This window comes from Dendrobates tinctorius, unplaced genomic scaffold (assembly GCF_039654945.1).
Source record: "Dendrobates tinctorius isolate UK_male_01 unplaced genomic scaffold, ASM3965494v1 ptg000048l, whole genome shotgun sequence".
NCBI lineage: Eukaryota > Metazoa > Chordata > Amphibia > Anura > Dendrobatidae > Dendrobates > Dendrobates tinctorius.
The window spans coordinates 19473155-19489505 of NW_027361716.1; the positions used below are offsets into that span (position 1 = coordinate 19473155).

The window sequence follows — 16351 nt, forward strand, 5'->3', positions numbered from 1 at the left end:
CATCAATGTGGAAGACCTCAACAGATTCCTGGTCTATAGACAATTCAAAATGGAGTCAATAAAGACAGCCATCAAGATCTTGTTCTTGGGCTGTTATGAGTGTCTTGGATTTAAAGGATGTATATTACTATGTTTCCAACAGACCAGCAATTCTTAAGGGTAGCGGTGTATGTAAAAGGACAACTCGAACATTTCCAGTACAGAGCGCTGCCCTTTGGTCTGTCCATGGCCCTGAGAATCTTCACCAAAATTGTTCTGGAGGTGAAGGCACATATACAGGAAAAGAACGTGCTAGTAGTGCCATATCTGAACGATTTTTTTAATTGTCAACAGAACACAAATGCAGTACTCAACTAAATTACATCCAAAACACTATGTCCAATCTTGGTTGGATGATAAATATCGAAATGTCGAGGCTGCAGTCCCTGAAGGTTCAATCCTTCTTGGGGCTTATTTTGGACTGTCTGTCTCCTACCAGAGGAATAGGACAAGATTATAGCCCTAGTGTCAGGAGTTTTAACCAACTTGATCATGTCTCTAAAGGTACTGTCACACTTAGTGATGCACCAGCGATCCCAACCAGCGATATGACGCGGTCAGGATCGCTGGTGCATCGCTAAGTCGTTGCTAGTGAGCTGCCACACAGGCAGATCTCACCAGCGATATAGCAGGGGTCGGGGGTCGCTACTTACCTGTCAGACGAGGCAATCCTGATGTCCTCCCGCCCGCGTCCACGCGTCGCTCGTCGGCGCCACAGGAAGCTGACTATGAGAAACGGCCCAGGACGTTCTCGCGCAATCAGCAGCGGGGGAGCCGGTTGGAGGTAAGTATCAGACATAGCGATTATCGCTAGCAATATCGCTATAACGTCACAAAATCAGTGACGTTATAGCGAATTTGCTAGCGATATCGCTTAGTGTGACTGGCCCTTAAGGAAAGCCATGTCTCTTCTAGGATCAATGACCTCATGCATTCCAGCAGTACAGTGGGCCCAATGTCATTCCAAGGCCTTTCAGCAGGATGTCCTAGAAGAGGAAAGGAAGCTGGCTGGACATCTGGAGGGGAAGATTATGCTTTCCCAGGAAGCTGTAGACTCCATGGCCTGGTTGCTGGATCCAGGGAATCTTATTGCGTGGCGTTCCATGGTCCCTAAAGAATAAAAATGTCCAGCTCTACTGAATCCGTGAAGGTCAAATTTTATTCACACGAATTGATACATGGAGGATAACATTTTCAGTACAAAAGATAAGAGATTGATAGGGACGCGTTTCTGGAGATTACGCTACCTTAATCATGGTCCCTCCCAATATCAGATGTGATAGTGACAGAGGCAAGCACGGAAGGATGGGGTGCGCATCTCAAAGACCATATAATTCAAGGAATCTGGTCAGAAACAGAAGCAGACTGTTCCTCATACTACAAGAAACTGCTAGTAATAAAAAACGCAGTCATAGAGTTCCTTCCCCATTTAGAAGGGAGCCATGTTCGAATTTTGTTGGACAACCGAACTTCTGTAGCCTATATCAATCACCAGGGGGGCACGAGATCCTGGCCCCTAATACGGCTGGCTCAGGAAATTCTCCAGGTGATGGAGGAACTTCAGCTACAGATATCGTCCCCACACATTAAGAGGAAAGAGAACGAGGAAGCAGACTTCCTCAGCCGGACAACCTTGAAACTGGGAATGGAAGTTGGATCTATCTATCTTTTGGCAGATTGTGAATCTTTGGGTGCAGCCAGATAGATCTATTTGCCAACAGAAAGAACAGGAAGACAGAGCTTCTGTTCCCTGAACCCAAGAGAGAGACCATACGCAGTAGATGCACTACAGATCCCTTTGGATTTCCGACTGGCCTAAGCATTTCCCCCATTAATGTTGATCCCGGCAGTTCTGAGGAAGATTAGGGAGGAGGCGACTGATGTCATCCTCATTGTTCCTTTCTGACCTAAAGGTACTGTCACACTTAGCGATGTACCAGCGATCCCGACCAGCGATATGACGAGGTCAGGATCGCTGGTGCATCGCTAAGTGGTCGCTAATGAGCTGCCACACAGGCAGATCTCACCAGCGACATAGCAGGGGTCGGGGGTCGCTACTTACCTGTCACACTAGGCGATCCTGCGTCCTCCCGCCCGGCTCGTCGCTCGTCTCTCCACAGGAAGCACCGCAGGAAGCTGACGACGAGAAACAGTCCTGGACGTTCTCGCGCGATCAGCGATAACCAGCGGGGGAGCGGGTTGTAGGTAAGTATCAGACACAGCGATGTCGCTAACAATATCGCTATAACGTCACAAGTTATAGCGATATCGCTAGCGATATCGCTTAGTGTGACAGTACCTTAAGAGACCATGGTTCTCTTGGATGAGGAGAATGTGCTTGGTAGATCCTTTGATACTCCCGGATGTTTCAGGTCTCCTCAGGCAAGGCCCAGTGTCACATCCTCAGAGGTCAGGTCTTCATTTGACAACCTGGATTTTGAGGCGGCGCTGCTAACATGGGGGTTTTCTCCGGCCTTGGTAGCTACTCTGATGTTGAGTAGAAATCCCATAACAACTAGTATTTATGGCAGAATATAGGCTAAATTTTTGGCTTTCTCAGGGCAGTCTGTTGGGGGGGGGGGGGGGGTACGGTCCCAATCAGAGATGTTTTAGAATTCCTTCAGAGGTGTATGGAGATGGGCCTGGCCACCAGCACACTTAAGGTTTAGGTATCGGCCTTAGGAGCCTTTTACAACTATAACCTGGCGGCAGATAGGTGGGTGGTCAGGTTCATTAAAGTATGCCAAAGGTCTAGGCCTTTGCAAGCTCCAAAAATGCCTCCGTGGGATTTAAACTTTGGTCCTGGAAGCCTTAACAAAATTGCCCTCTGAGCCCATATATGACGTGCCAGATAAAATACTAGCACTAAAAAAGGTGATTCTAGTGACCCTAACGTCGGCGCGTAGGGTTAGTGATTTGAAGGCCCTATCTATTAATCATCCTTTTATGCAGATGTTAAAAGATACGCTGTATCCGTCCTCAACACCACCCTATCTCCCTAAGGTGGACTTGAAGTTTCATAGGAGTCTGGAGATAGTTCTTCTTTCCTTCTATAGTGAACCAAGGACTGCAGAAGAACACAAACTTCACATATTAGATGTCAGGAGGGCCCTGATGCAGTACCTAGACAGAACTAGGCAATGGAGGAAGGATGAGGCCTTATTTGTGTCATTCCACATTGTGTGGAAGATGTAGGGCGCGTCATCCACACAAAGCAGAGGAGGCGCGCTAGACCGAGACCAGTGACGCCCATCGGAACGGACCGCCCATAGGTGAGCATAAGAAAAGGTCTCTTAACCTTACAGGGTGATTTGCACTCATGTGCAGCGTTATAGAATGCTGTCACTTGGGGCTGACAGGTGGTGGCCGTAGATTTTAAGAGAAAAGAAAGACCTTTGGGTTGGTTCCCTTTTATGTATTTTCCCTTTTATTGACTGGAAACAGAGATTTTCACTAGTGAGGAATATTAAACACAATATAAGGCAGTTGCAGATTGCCTAATTTTTCTTTAATAAACACATCCATATGTGGGATTTGTAAGGGCCCGATTCCTGGGTACCCAGCATGTAACAAGCCACCATGGCAGACCACATACACTCACGCACTTGGTTTCATTTGTATCAGTTTTCCCTTGTAACAATTCACAAGTTTTACACGAAATCTAAAAGCCTTTTGTACAAATATATAATCTCTCCAGAGCTGTAATATAATAGTGCCCACTTCCTCGCCTGTGTATACTTATGTGGCTGAATTATAAATACTCGACATGTTCTATCTCTGGATGGATGTCCTGTGTTTGATACTTCTGGCCTCATACCCATCATGTACTGGCTGGCTTTTTCCTATGCTAGGAGGCTGGAAATACTATAAACTTCCCATGTTGTAATTGCAAGTGAAAACATTTTCAGAGCAGAAATATCAAAATTAAACTGATAACTGCAGTAGATTGGCCAGCGGATCCACATGCTGCTAAGTGTAAGTGTAATTTAGTGATGCTGATTGCTTCTTCATATGAAGTCTACGACGGCAATAAACATTCTGTGGATTTTCATATCTTCAGGACTTGTCACTAGAGCATTAAACCCCATGCACTTGCAGCACCTGAGCAGAGCCAGCAGATGTTGTTGAAGTTTGCGCTGTGCCCCATGGGTCATTGAGGCCTCTTCTCTGATGAAGACTTCAGAACTCACAACATTAAATCCATGAAGTGCGTAGCGAAATGTGCCAATGTGCTTCTCACCCTGCGCTCCAGATGTTCCTCATGGAAAATGTTAATTCTGCCCAGCTGAGCCATTTTCCACGTTTGTACCACTGCAACTTTATACATCTACTAGCTGAAGAGCCCAGCGTTGCCTGGGCATAGTAACCAACTGTGGTTAGTTATAACAAATTATAATGATTATATTGCACATAAAAACCGTGCATCTAATACTATGCTGTGATACTGACTGCTGAGCTGTGTATCTAATCCTATCCTGTGTGATACTGACTGCTGAGCCGTGTATCTAATCCTATCCTGTGTGATACTGACTGCTGAGCTGTGTATCTAATCCTCTATCCTGTGTGATACTGGGCTCCCCCTGCAGTCTGTGTCAGAGGGTGGTCTGCGTTGGCACGGTAATAAATTGTTTTATTTCCAGCTTTACAGAAGGACAGCAACACCATAGAAATGATAAGAATAATAGGCCTCAGTTACCACAACTGTCTACAAAGAAAACTGTTGCTGATAGCAACCAATCACAGCTCATTTTTCATCTTTTAAGCAGCTCTGGGACAGCGTGGCGAGTTTTGAGTGGCGACTTTTGTGTTTCGACTTTTATGTGGCGAAGTTGGTGTATGTGTGGTGAAATGTGTGCGGAGGGTGGTATATGTGTTGAAGCATGTGGTAGTGTGTGGCGCATTTTGTGTGTTCATATTCCCGTGTGTGTTGAGTATCCCATGTCAGGGCCCCACCTTAGCAACTGTACGGTATATACTCTTTGGCGCCATCGCTCTCATTCTTTCAGTCCCCCTTATTCACATCTGGCAGCTGTCAATTTGCCTCCAAAACTTTTCCTTCCACTTTTTCCCCATTATGTAGATGGGGGCAAAATTGTTTGGTGAATTGGAACGCGCGGGGTTAAAATTTTGCCTCACAACATAGCCTATGACGCTCGGGGTCCAGACGTGTGACTGTGCAAAATTTTGTGGCTGTAGCTACGACGGTGCAGATGCCAATACATACACTTTTTCCCCATTATGTAGATGGGGCAAAATTGTTTGGTGAATTGGAACGTGTGACTGTGCCAAGTTTTGTGGCTGTAAAATAAAATGCAAAGAGAGGCGCAATGAGTGTACCTGTGTTAAAATTAAATTCCCTAACTGAATCGACAGGGTGCTCACCTTACAGGGTTGTGCCACCCTTGCACAACCACGGTGTGAACGTAAATGGTAGTTGGGGAGCGTGTCCTCGCAACCCAAAAGGGCACTCTGCGTAGCTGTCAGCAACCTCCGCTCTCCTGGTCAGTCCATCTCTCACCGGCTTCCGGATGTGATGTTGAAACCAATCCCAGCAGTAAGTGAACACCAAGGGTCCCGGAGCTTCCCAGCACCGCTCAGCAAATGCAGGTTCTCCCACAAACTACTGCCCTCCAAGCTGCTCCTGCCGCTAATCCTCAGAGAGGAAAATACAATGTGAAGCAACAAAATGAGTGGTCTATAGGAGCGCTAAAGGAGAGGCAGAAACCAGAAAAAGGGTAAAAAAACCCTCAGCTTTTATCCTTCCTCCAATACCCACAACGCCTTTCTACGGTCACAGCCGTCTTCCTCAGGTGGAATTCCACCTGAGGAAGACGGCTGTGACTGTAGAATGGCGTTGTGGGTATTGGAGGAAGGATAAAAGCTGAGGTTTTTTTTACCCTTTTTCTGGTTTCTGCCTCTCCTTTAGCGCTCCTATAGACCACTCATTTTGTTGCTTTAAATTTTGTGGTGTAGCTGTGACGGTGCGGATGCCAATCCCATACATACATACATACATACATACATACATACATACATACATACCCACATTGAGCTTTATATATTTAGATTGTAGGCAACATAGATGGACTGAAAGCAGGTGAAGCCAGGATTATCACCTCAGTAATCAAGTCAGGAAATATAGATTTTTTTTTTTTAAGCAGCTTTTCTACCATAAATGCTTGATTTTCTTATGTTTTGCACAGCCTTCTGCTTGGGTGCAGCTAGTAACAACTATGCTACAGATTTGGTTGCTAAGAACACAAGAATATCTCTGGATATGTCATCAGATGTATGGCTACATGCCTTTCTGATAAACCAATCTATATCTGTGATTTAACCACCAATACGCCTTTTTGCCGACTTGAGATTTAACAGAATAACCTCCCCTGACCGGTGAGAAATGCAGTAGCTGTCATCTATACACTACATTCTGCAGAATTAGTAGGACGCTTTTTTACGGATGGCACAGTTGTCAGAAAAAGATTTAACTGACTCTGTAAAGTCAAACAATTGTTACAAGTCTTAGAGGGATGCAGTACTCTAGAAATTTGATATTGAAGCATGATCTCAGAATCGTTAAGGCTAAGTGCACACGTTGCAGAAAATTTCTGCTCAAAAACCTGAATCCCTTCCCAGAAACCGCACCTATTTTTCCCGCGGCGTTTTTTGCGCGGTTTTGATGCGTTTTTTTCCGCAGCGGTTTCAAACCGCATGGAAGAAGCCTAAACCGCGGACAAATCCGCAAAATTAATGTGCATGCTGCGTTTTTTACCGCGATGCGGTTTTTTCGCGGTAAACACATCAATGTGCACAAAAAGTGCAAAATGCATACAAATGACTGGGAAGCTTATTTTTAGCGGTTTTATAGTGAAAACCGCTGTAAAAACCGCTAAAAAAAACGCTGTGTGTGAACACAGCCTAAGTCAACAGGTTGCTTAAAAAACAATGTTGCGAAAAACACACACATTAACTGTCAAAAATGTGCGAAGAATCAAACCTGAAGCGACCCAGAGGCCCAGAAGTACAAGGTGTTCAGTGCTTAGAAACATGGCCGAGGTGAGGAAGGCTGAAACCTGACCACCACTGAGCAAGACCCAGAAGTACAAGGTGATCAGTGATCAGAGACATGGCCAAAGTCAGGGGGGCTGAACCTCGATCACCATTGAGCAAGACAGAACATGAAATGTCAAGACTTGGGCCAATAAGTGTCTGAAGACAGGTTGTTCAAAGATTTTCTGGACTGAAGAAATGTGCAACTCTTGATGGACCAGATGGATGAGCCCCTTCCTGGATAAAGAACTGGCACAGACCTCCACTTTGACTCAGATGTCAGTGAGGTGCAGGTGTGGTACTGCTATGGGATGGTTTTATTACAGATTGGCTTGTTGGACCGTTTCGGTTTGAAGGTGCGCTCAAAATCAACTCCCAAACCTACTGCAAGTTTTTAGAAAACACTTTCTTTGAGCAGTGGTACAGGAAAAGTTTGCATCTTTCAAGAAACCTGATTTTTATGCATCTCAGTGCTTCATTGCTGCAAAGAAGTCTCCACTACTCATCTGGCAGTAAAGGCCTTACAGGTTAAACAATAATGACATTGCCCCTTCCTCACCTGACCTGAACCCTACTGAGAACTTGTGCGCACTTGTTGAATAGGAGATTTATAATGAAGGAACACAGTTAACCTCTCTGGACAGTGTCTGTGAGGCTGTATTTGGTTCTGCCCAAAAAGCTATATTGGTCCCTAATATTTTTTAAAATGTATTTTTGTACATTTTGAGTTGCTTGGATATTATTCTCAACTTAACAAATGAAAATAAACAATTGAGATGGGAAAATTACATTTTTCATTTACGTTGCATAATATTTCTGCACACACAATCTAAGGCAGCAGAGGTCCTCAACCTTTTAGACCTTGAGAGCCACATTCAGCTCTGAGAGAGGGTCACAAGGGACATCCAGCTCCCACCCTCCTCATTACTAGTATAACAGGTCTACAAAAAAATAATTTTTTGTAATCATTGCAGGTGACTGTACTTTTCTAAAAACATCTCACTGAGCAGACGCTCAATGGGATAGATGGGGGGGGGTGGATGCTAGGTTGGAGCTGCAGGACAGTGAAGCAGCTAGCTGGGTGACAGAAGGCGGGGTAGGGGGAAGAGCACCAGGGAGGCTAGTCCTGATCTGGCACACCCCAATAAGTTTGCTAAGTTGGCAGATGAGGGGAGTGTTAGTGCAGGAGAAGCACTGTTGCAGCAAGGCATGTCCTCTGAAAGCCGGAGGAGTGTCTGCTCCAGTAAGGGGGGTGAAATAGGAGAGCAGGCCAGACAGGTGCTGGTAGTGGGGGACTCAGTTATTAGGGGAACAGGGCAATCTGTCACAAAGAAAGGGAGAGTTGAACGGTGTGCTGCCTACCTGGCGCTCGAGTCCGACACATCGCTGATCGGGTTGACAGATTACTGGGAGGGGCTGGTGAGGATCCAGCGGTCATGGTGTACATTGGCACAAATGACAAAGTTAGAGGTAGGTGGAAGGTCCTTAAAGATGATTTCAGGGAATTAGGCTGTAAGCTTAAAGCAAGGACCTCCAAGGTGGTATTTTCAGAAATACTTCCTGTACCACATGCCACGCCAGAAAGCCTACCGAAGATTAGGGAGGTTAATAAGTGGCTCAGGAATTGGTGTAGGAAGGAGGGGTTTGGGTTCCTGCAGAACTGGGCCGACTTCTCAGTTGGCTACAGGTTCTACGCTAGGGACGGGCTGCATCTCAATTGGGAGGGTGCAGCTCTGCTGGGGGAGAAAATGGCTGGCTGGAAGGTTGGAGGAGTGTTTAAACTAGGGACGGGGGGAGGGTATTTCTTTTATAGGAGGGGAAGACAGTGCAGATAGGGATCTGGGCACAAATAATGGAATTGGGGGTGGGGGTGGCATGGGGGTGGGGTTAGAACAGTTAATAATTTAAGAAAGAATAGAGGTACAGAGAGATACATAAAGTGCATGTATACTAATGCCAGAAGCCTCGCCAACAAAATGGAGGAATTGGAGTTAATGTTGTTGGAACATAATTATGACATGGTGGGGATATCTGAGACATGGCTGGACGAGAGCCATGACTGGGAGGTTAATTTACAGGGCTATAGTCTGTTCAGAAATGACCGTACAAGTAAGCGAGGGTGAGGCGTGTGTTTATATGTAAAATCATCCTTAAATCCCATCCTGCGTGATAATATATATGAATCTAATGAAAAGTCCATGTGGGTAGAGATAAGGGGAGGGGGAAAAAATAAATTACTGATAAGGGTTTGTTATAAGTCTCCAAAAATAATGGAAGCAACAGAGAATATCCTCATAAAGCAAATAGATGAAGCGGCGACTCAAGGAGAAGTCATTTTTATGGAGGATTTCAACTACCCTGAAATACATTGGGGAACAGAAACCTGCAGTTCCAGCAAAGGTAATAGGTTTTTGACAACTATGAGAGACAATTACCTTTCACAACTGGTTCAGGACCCAACAAGAGGGGGGGCACTGCTAGACCTAATATTAACCAACAGGCCAGACCACATATCAAATGTAAAGGTTGAGGGTCACTTGGGGAATAGTGATCACAAAATAATTTATCATGTATCCTTTAATAAGATGTGTAATAGAGGGGTTACAAGGACACTAAACTTCAGGAAGGCAAATTTCCAACGGATGAGAGATGATCTTGGTGCAATTAACTGGGACGATATCCTGAGATCTAAAAATACACAAAGAAAATGGGAGATGTTTATTAACATCCTGAATAGGATCTGTGCACAATATATACCGTATGGGAATAAACATGCTAGAAATATGAGACCACTATGGTTAAATAGAGCTGTAAGGGGCGCAATAAGTGGCAAAAATAAAGCATTTAGAGAATTAAAGCAAGTAGGTAGTGATGAAGCATTAAATAAATACAGAAAATTAAATAAATTCTGTAAAAAGCAAATCAAGACAGCAAAGATTGAGACAGAGAGACTCATTGCCAGAGAAAGTAAAAATAATCCCAAAATATTCTTTAACTACATAAATAGTAAGAAGCTAAAAAAATGATAGTGTTGGCCCGCTTAAAAATAGTCTGGGTGAAATGGTGGATGAGGATGAGGAAAAAGCCAATATACTAAATGACCTTTTAAAACAGTATTTACACAAGAAAATCCCATGACGGATAACATGATCAGGGATAAAAATTCTCCATTAAATGTCACCTGCTTAACCTAGCAGGAAGTACGGCGGCGTCAAAAAATCACTAAAATTGACAAATCCCCGGGCGAGGATGGGATACACCCCCCGAGTCTGCAGGAGTTAAGCACAGTCATAGACCATTATTTTTAATCTTTAAAAATTCCATAATAACAGGGTCTGTACCACAGGACTGGCGTATAGAAAATGTGCCAATATTCAAAAAGGGGACAAAAACTGAACTTGGAAATTATAGGTGAGTAAGTTTAACCTCAACTGTGGGTAAAATCCTGGAGGGTTTTCTAAGAGATACTATACTGGAGTATCTGGAGAAGAATAACCTCATGACCCAATATCAACATGGGTTTACAAGGGACCATTCCTGTCAGACTAATTTGATGAGCTTTTATGAAGAGGGAAGTTCAGGACTGGACCAAGGGAATGCAGTGGACGTGGTGTACATGGACTTTTCAAAAGCTTTTGATACAGTGCCACACAAAAGGTTGATACATAAAATGAGAACAATGGGGATAGGGGAAAATATGTGTAGATGGGTTAAGAGCTGGCTCAGGGATAGGAAACAAAGGGTGGTTATTAATGGAGCACACTCGGACTGGGTCACGGTTAGCAGTGGGGTACCACAGGGGTCAGTTTTGGGCCCGCTTCTTTTTAACATATTTATTAATGACCTTGTAGGGGGCATAGAGAGTAGAATTTCAATATTTGCAGATGATGACACTAAACTCTGCAGGTTAATCAATACAGAGGAGGACAATTTTATATTACAGGGGGATTTATGTAAACTAGAAGTTTGGGCTGATAAAAGGCAAATGAGCTTTAATGGGGATAAATGTAAGGTCATGCACTTGGGTAGAATGAACAGGATGTATAATTATGTGCTTAATTTTAAAACACTGGGCAAAACTGTCACTGAAAAAGACCTGGGTGTATGGGTGGACGACAAACTCACATTTAGTGGCCAGTGTCAGGCAGCTGCTGCAAAGGCAAATAAAATAATGGGGTGCATTAAAAGAGGCATAGATGCTCATGAGGAGAACATAATTTTACCTCTATATAAGTCACTAGTGCGACCACACTTAGAATACTGCGTACAGTTCTGGTCTTCGGTGTATAAGACAGACATAGCTGAACTGGAGCGGGTGCAGAGAAGAGCAACCAAGGTTATTGGGGAACTAGGGAGTCTGCAATACCAAGACAGGTTATTACACTTGGGGTTATTTAGTTTGGAAAATCGAAGGCTTAGGGGTGATCTTATTACAATGTATAAATATATGCGGGGACAATACCAAGACCTTTCTAATGATCTTTTTTACTCTTGGACCTGTGACGGGGACAAGGGGGCATCCTCAACGTCTGGAGGAAAGAAGGTTTAAGCATACTCACAGACGCGGATTCTTTACTGTAAGAGCAGTGAGACTATGGAACTCTCTGCCATATGATGTTGTAATGAGTGATTCCCTACTAAAATTTTAAGAAGGGCCTGGATGCCTTTCTTGAAAAGTATAATATTACAGGGTATATACACTAGTTTCCTTAATATTGCGTTGATCCAGGGAGCTAGTCTGATTGCCGTATGTGGAGTAGGGAAGGATTTTTTTTCCCCAATGTGAAGCTTACTGTTTGCCACATGGGGTTTTTTTTTGCCTTCCTCTGGATCAACATGTTAGGGCAGGTTAGGACAGGTTATGGGTTCAACTGGATGAACTTAAAGTCTTCCTTCAACCTTAGTAACTATGTTACAATCTTTTTGTCCTTATTTCAAAATTGTATATAGTTTTTCTGTAGCACGTATAGTTTCCACGGAGTAGCATCATTATAATTAGTTATAAGAAATATACTGGTGACATTAAGAAAACAGTAATCTACATATCAGAAAAATTATTCACCTTACAAAACAGTTTATAGTGAACCAAAATAATTTCACATGCAAAATAGAAACAAAAATATGAGCAGAAATTAAAAGTGCTTGACATTAGACTGTCGTTGATACAATTTTTCAGGGTTGTGCCTTTATAAAATCTAACAGTAATCTGCCATCATTGCGTCAGTCCAAAAACCCTGGTAGCGGTATTCAATTGCTTTAATGTCCTGGTGAAACCGCTCGCCTTGTTCATCTCTTACATCCCCAAGATTTTGAGGGAAGACATCTAAATGTGAATGCAAAAAGTGCATTTTCAGAGACATGCGACATCCAAGACACTGGTATTCATTTAGCAGTTCCTCAACACCTTAAACATATTCTGGAGATTTCTGTTTTCCTAAGAAGTTTTCACAGATCCACTTGAAGCTTTTCCAAGATCTCAATTCCTTATCATTTAGAGTTCCTTCAAACACATCATCTCTCATAAGCTCTCTGATCTGAGGACCAACAAATACCCCTTCCTTCAGATTTGCTGGTGAAATGCTTGAGAAGTTCTGTGAAATGTACTGGAACCCTTGTGAATTTGTCTTTGCCATGGCTTTCACAAAGTTTATCGATCCCAACTTTATATTGGGTGGAGGAAGAAAGATTTTTGTTGGAGCAACTAAAGGATTATGCTGAATATTGTCTCTACCTGGAGCATAAATGTTTCTCTATCCCCAATCATGACGAACATAATGCTCTACTGTATTTCTACTGTCCCATAAACACTAGAAGCAACAATATTGTTGAAACCTCCTTGCATTCCCATTAGCAGACCAATCATTTTCAAATCTCTGCAGATATTCCATTGATGGTGATTATATTGTATAGCATCCAAAACGACTGAAAGATTTTCATAACTTTCCTTTTAGATGACATGAGTGAGCAGTAGGGATTGATGGTTTCATATTTCCATTGTAAAGCAACACTGCTTTCAAACTTCTCTGGGAGGAGTCAATAAACAATTGCCAATCTGCAACAAACTACTGTTGATTCAGTTCTTCAAAGAGACCATTCACCTTGTTACAGTACACCATTGGTCCATCAACTGTGAATAAATTGTGCTAAAGTGTTGCTTCAGTAATAACACACTTTGACATCATCATGAAGATTTTTCTGTTTCAACCTAGACGCAAGAAGTTCAGCTTTATCTTTTGACAATGATAGGTCTCTGGTGAGATCATTTAATTCATGTTGAGTAAAGCGGTTCTGGCTGCTCCATCAGGTACATACTCATCTTGGCTTGAGGTCTCCATGTCTTAGCCAGTATCTTCAGCTCCATAGTCTTCATATACTACTTCATTTTCATCCAATCCAGGCAACGGTGGTACAGGAACTGGCATGGTACTATCATATGGAACTGGCCTAATCGCAGATTCAGGTTCAGGGTAATTAATCTTATGTTTGTTCTTTGTAGAAAAGCCCTTCAGTTTGACAAAACAAAAGTAGCAGTCATCACTATGATTTTTGGGTTTTCTCCAAATCATGGGAATAGCAAATGGCATAGCCACTTTCCTCATATTCGACCAGTCACTAAGAAAATTGTAACTTGAGCATATCACATGAGGGGCCCAGCTTTTGTCTCGATCACCAAATGTACACTTAAAGTACATCTGGTACATATTTTAATATCATGAGTAATTGAACACACTTGGACTTTTGGTGTAAAAGAACCACACAAATAGCAGAATCTGTTCAGATGATTGATACACTGTCGGGACATTTTTCTCCTTTCAATCAGATCAAACAGTAGAGTAAGTTCATTTCAATGGTGGTGACAAACTAAAAAAAAAAAAATGCGATGAGCCGACCGACTATATGTAGATGTTTCCCCAGAGATGACAGAGGCAGCTTGTATTTAGAACTGATTTTACTGGAGGTAATCTGGTAGATAACTATATACGGTTGTGAAGTAAATGGGTCAGCCTATTCTTTACAGATGAACATTGGCAGACAGGCAGTTTCTCAGTGTGATATTGGCTGCATTCAGGTTCTCTCTCTGTGGAGACCCTCACTCAGTTACACCTCAGTGGCTGAGCTGTTTTCTTCCCTCTGAGGTGACTTGCCCTCCGAGAAATGCAGTGAAAGTCCTCTCACAATGGTGGCTGTCCGCTGCCTTCCCCTCTATCTCCTTTTGGCAGGGCTCAGATCCCTGTATAGACCTGTCTCCTGTCAAGAGTCTCACATGCCAGTCCTTGCTGCCATCACCAACCTTTTCTGACTGACTCCAATCTTACCGCCTCATATCAGTTAGCGCCTCCCCATAACATGTGACTTTCCCAGAAGCAGTCATTAGGTGACTGCACTGTCAGTACTCCTTCCCATAAAACCTTTACTGATGTTGTCCCTGTAAGAAAATTCACAATTAAGACAAGCAAAGAAATGGGAATAACATAGGAAAAACGGCGTACATTGAAACTGCAGAAATAACGTAATAACAAAAATACTTCTATCTCAGAAACTTTATGTAATAGAGCAGAGCTAAGCATATTTTTTGAATCAGCACATCAAACTCAATGAAACAGACATACTACCTTTGCTGATGATTTTTTGTGTTGACCAGTGTATCGTTATACATAGATGCAATTTCTCTAGGTACTATACCTTGGATGCACTTAAACATAAAGGATATCCCACATGGGAATTTGATGGCCCTATAGGTTGAAGTCTCCCACAATGCAATGAATCCTACTACTGGAATATTCCTTACTGCTGACCTTTGTGTGGAACCTCTTTGTCACTCTCCCCCTTTTTATTGTTTTTATAAAAACTGTTTTTGTCTGAAAGTAGTAAAGTACACTTTATAACTGTTTTCTGCTGCCTTTCTACTTTGGATGTTAGAGATGATGGAAGTGCGGCCAATATAGGCCGATCTTGTTATTTGGTCAAACGAATCTGCAGGTAGCAGCTTTACAAATTATTTTTTTTCCCCATCACTGTTTTAGTTTTTGCCATCAATGTTTGAGCCGTTTTTCCTTGTTTGCCAACACTGATGGCAGCTTCTCAAGCTTTTCTTGGCAATCAGTCAGTGCTGGAGTATGGCTACAATGCCACGGATCTGATGTCCGTTTCTTTACGCTGATCCATTAGGCCTGTTTCACACATCAGTTTTTTTCGTCAGTTAAAATCCGCTAAAATGGTGGACAAAGGATACGTTCCTGTACTGACCACAACGTTCGGCATCGGACCATTGTTTTAACGGATTCGGCGAAGGAAGAATTTTAAAGGAACCGCTGCCCGGGGAGGAGAGAGAGAGAATTGTTTTCAGCCGCCAGAACTGAGTTTAGGGTTAAATTTCCGACAGGCATTTCTCCCGGGCATGCGCAATAGAAAATGCGGATCCGGACGGTGAAAAAAACCTTTCATTGCCCGTCCTGTCCGCTCAGCGGACGGCAAAATCTTGGCGTATCCGTAAAAAAACGGATCGAACGGATGACCATCCGTCAAGATCCGCCGTTAATGCAAGTCAATGGGGAAAAAACGGATCCGCCAAGAAAAATGGCGGATCCGTTTTTTTTTGCAAAACGGCGGATTTTGACTGATGGGGCAAAACGGATGTGTGAAGCAGGCCTTAGAGTTTGAGCACAAATCCGACCAATAAAGAACATGTTCATCCGTCAGAAAAACAGCTCTATTATGTGACGTAATCGTGGTTGTGCTGTCTGAAGGGCACTGACGTGTGTGGAGCAGTAGGGGTCTGTCCCACTGGTTGACGTCTTCAGGCTTTTGTCACGGGGGCTGGAGGACCTGTGTTCCTTTATTGGTGTTAATTAGTCGATTTTTGATAACCATTATAATTTTCTAGTCTACAGACTTTTTCCTCTCAGCAGTTGTTATTGACCTCTGTGTGAATATAGCCAAAAGGTGTGGGAACATTCGGTGTTGCTAATTTTGAAGATGGATTCCCCCCCCCCTCCCCAGAATACAGGCTCACACACTTGCTTGTCTTTAGCTTGTCTTCCATTACCAAGGTAACACTTTCTTCTCGCTGTCTGAGATCTGAAACGTTCTCAAGGTCCTATTTTCCCTATTTAGTATGAAAGCAATCACTATAACAAAGTAATAGCACTGATTATGTCTGTGAAGACAATATGATCGGTGTATTCCCCATTTCCTTGTGCCTTTTATGAGTCACAGAAGAGCCCAGGATTGTGAAGGCTTCCTGCGAGAATGGCTGTCTGTG

General features: G+C 43.2%; 1 protein-coding gene across 2 annotated transcripts in view; it reads left to right on the plus strand.

Annotated features, from left to right (window-relative positions):
• Nucleotides 1-16351, plus strand: part of QSER1 (glutamine and serine rich 1) — a 146988-nt gene that overhangs the window by 56950 nt on the left and 73687 nt on the right. The window lies entirely within an intron of this gene.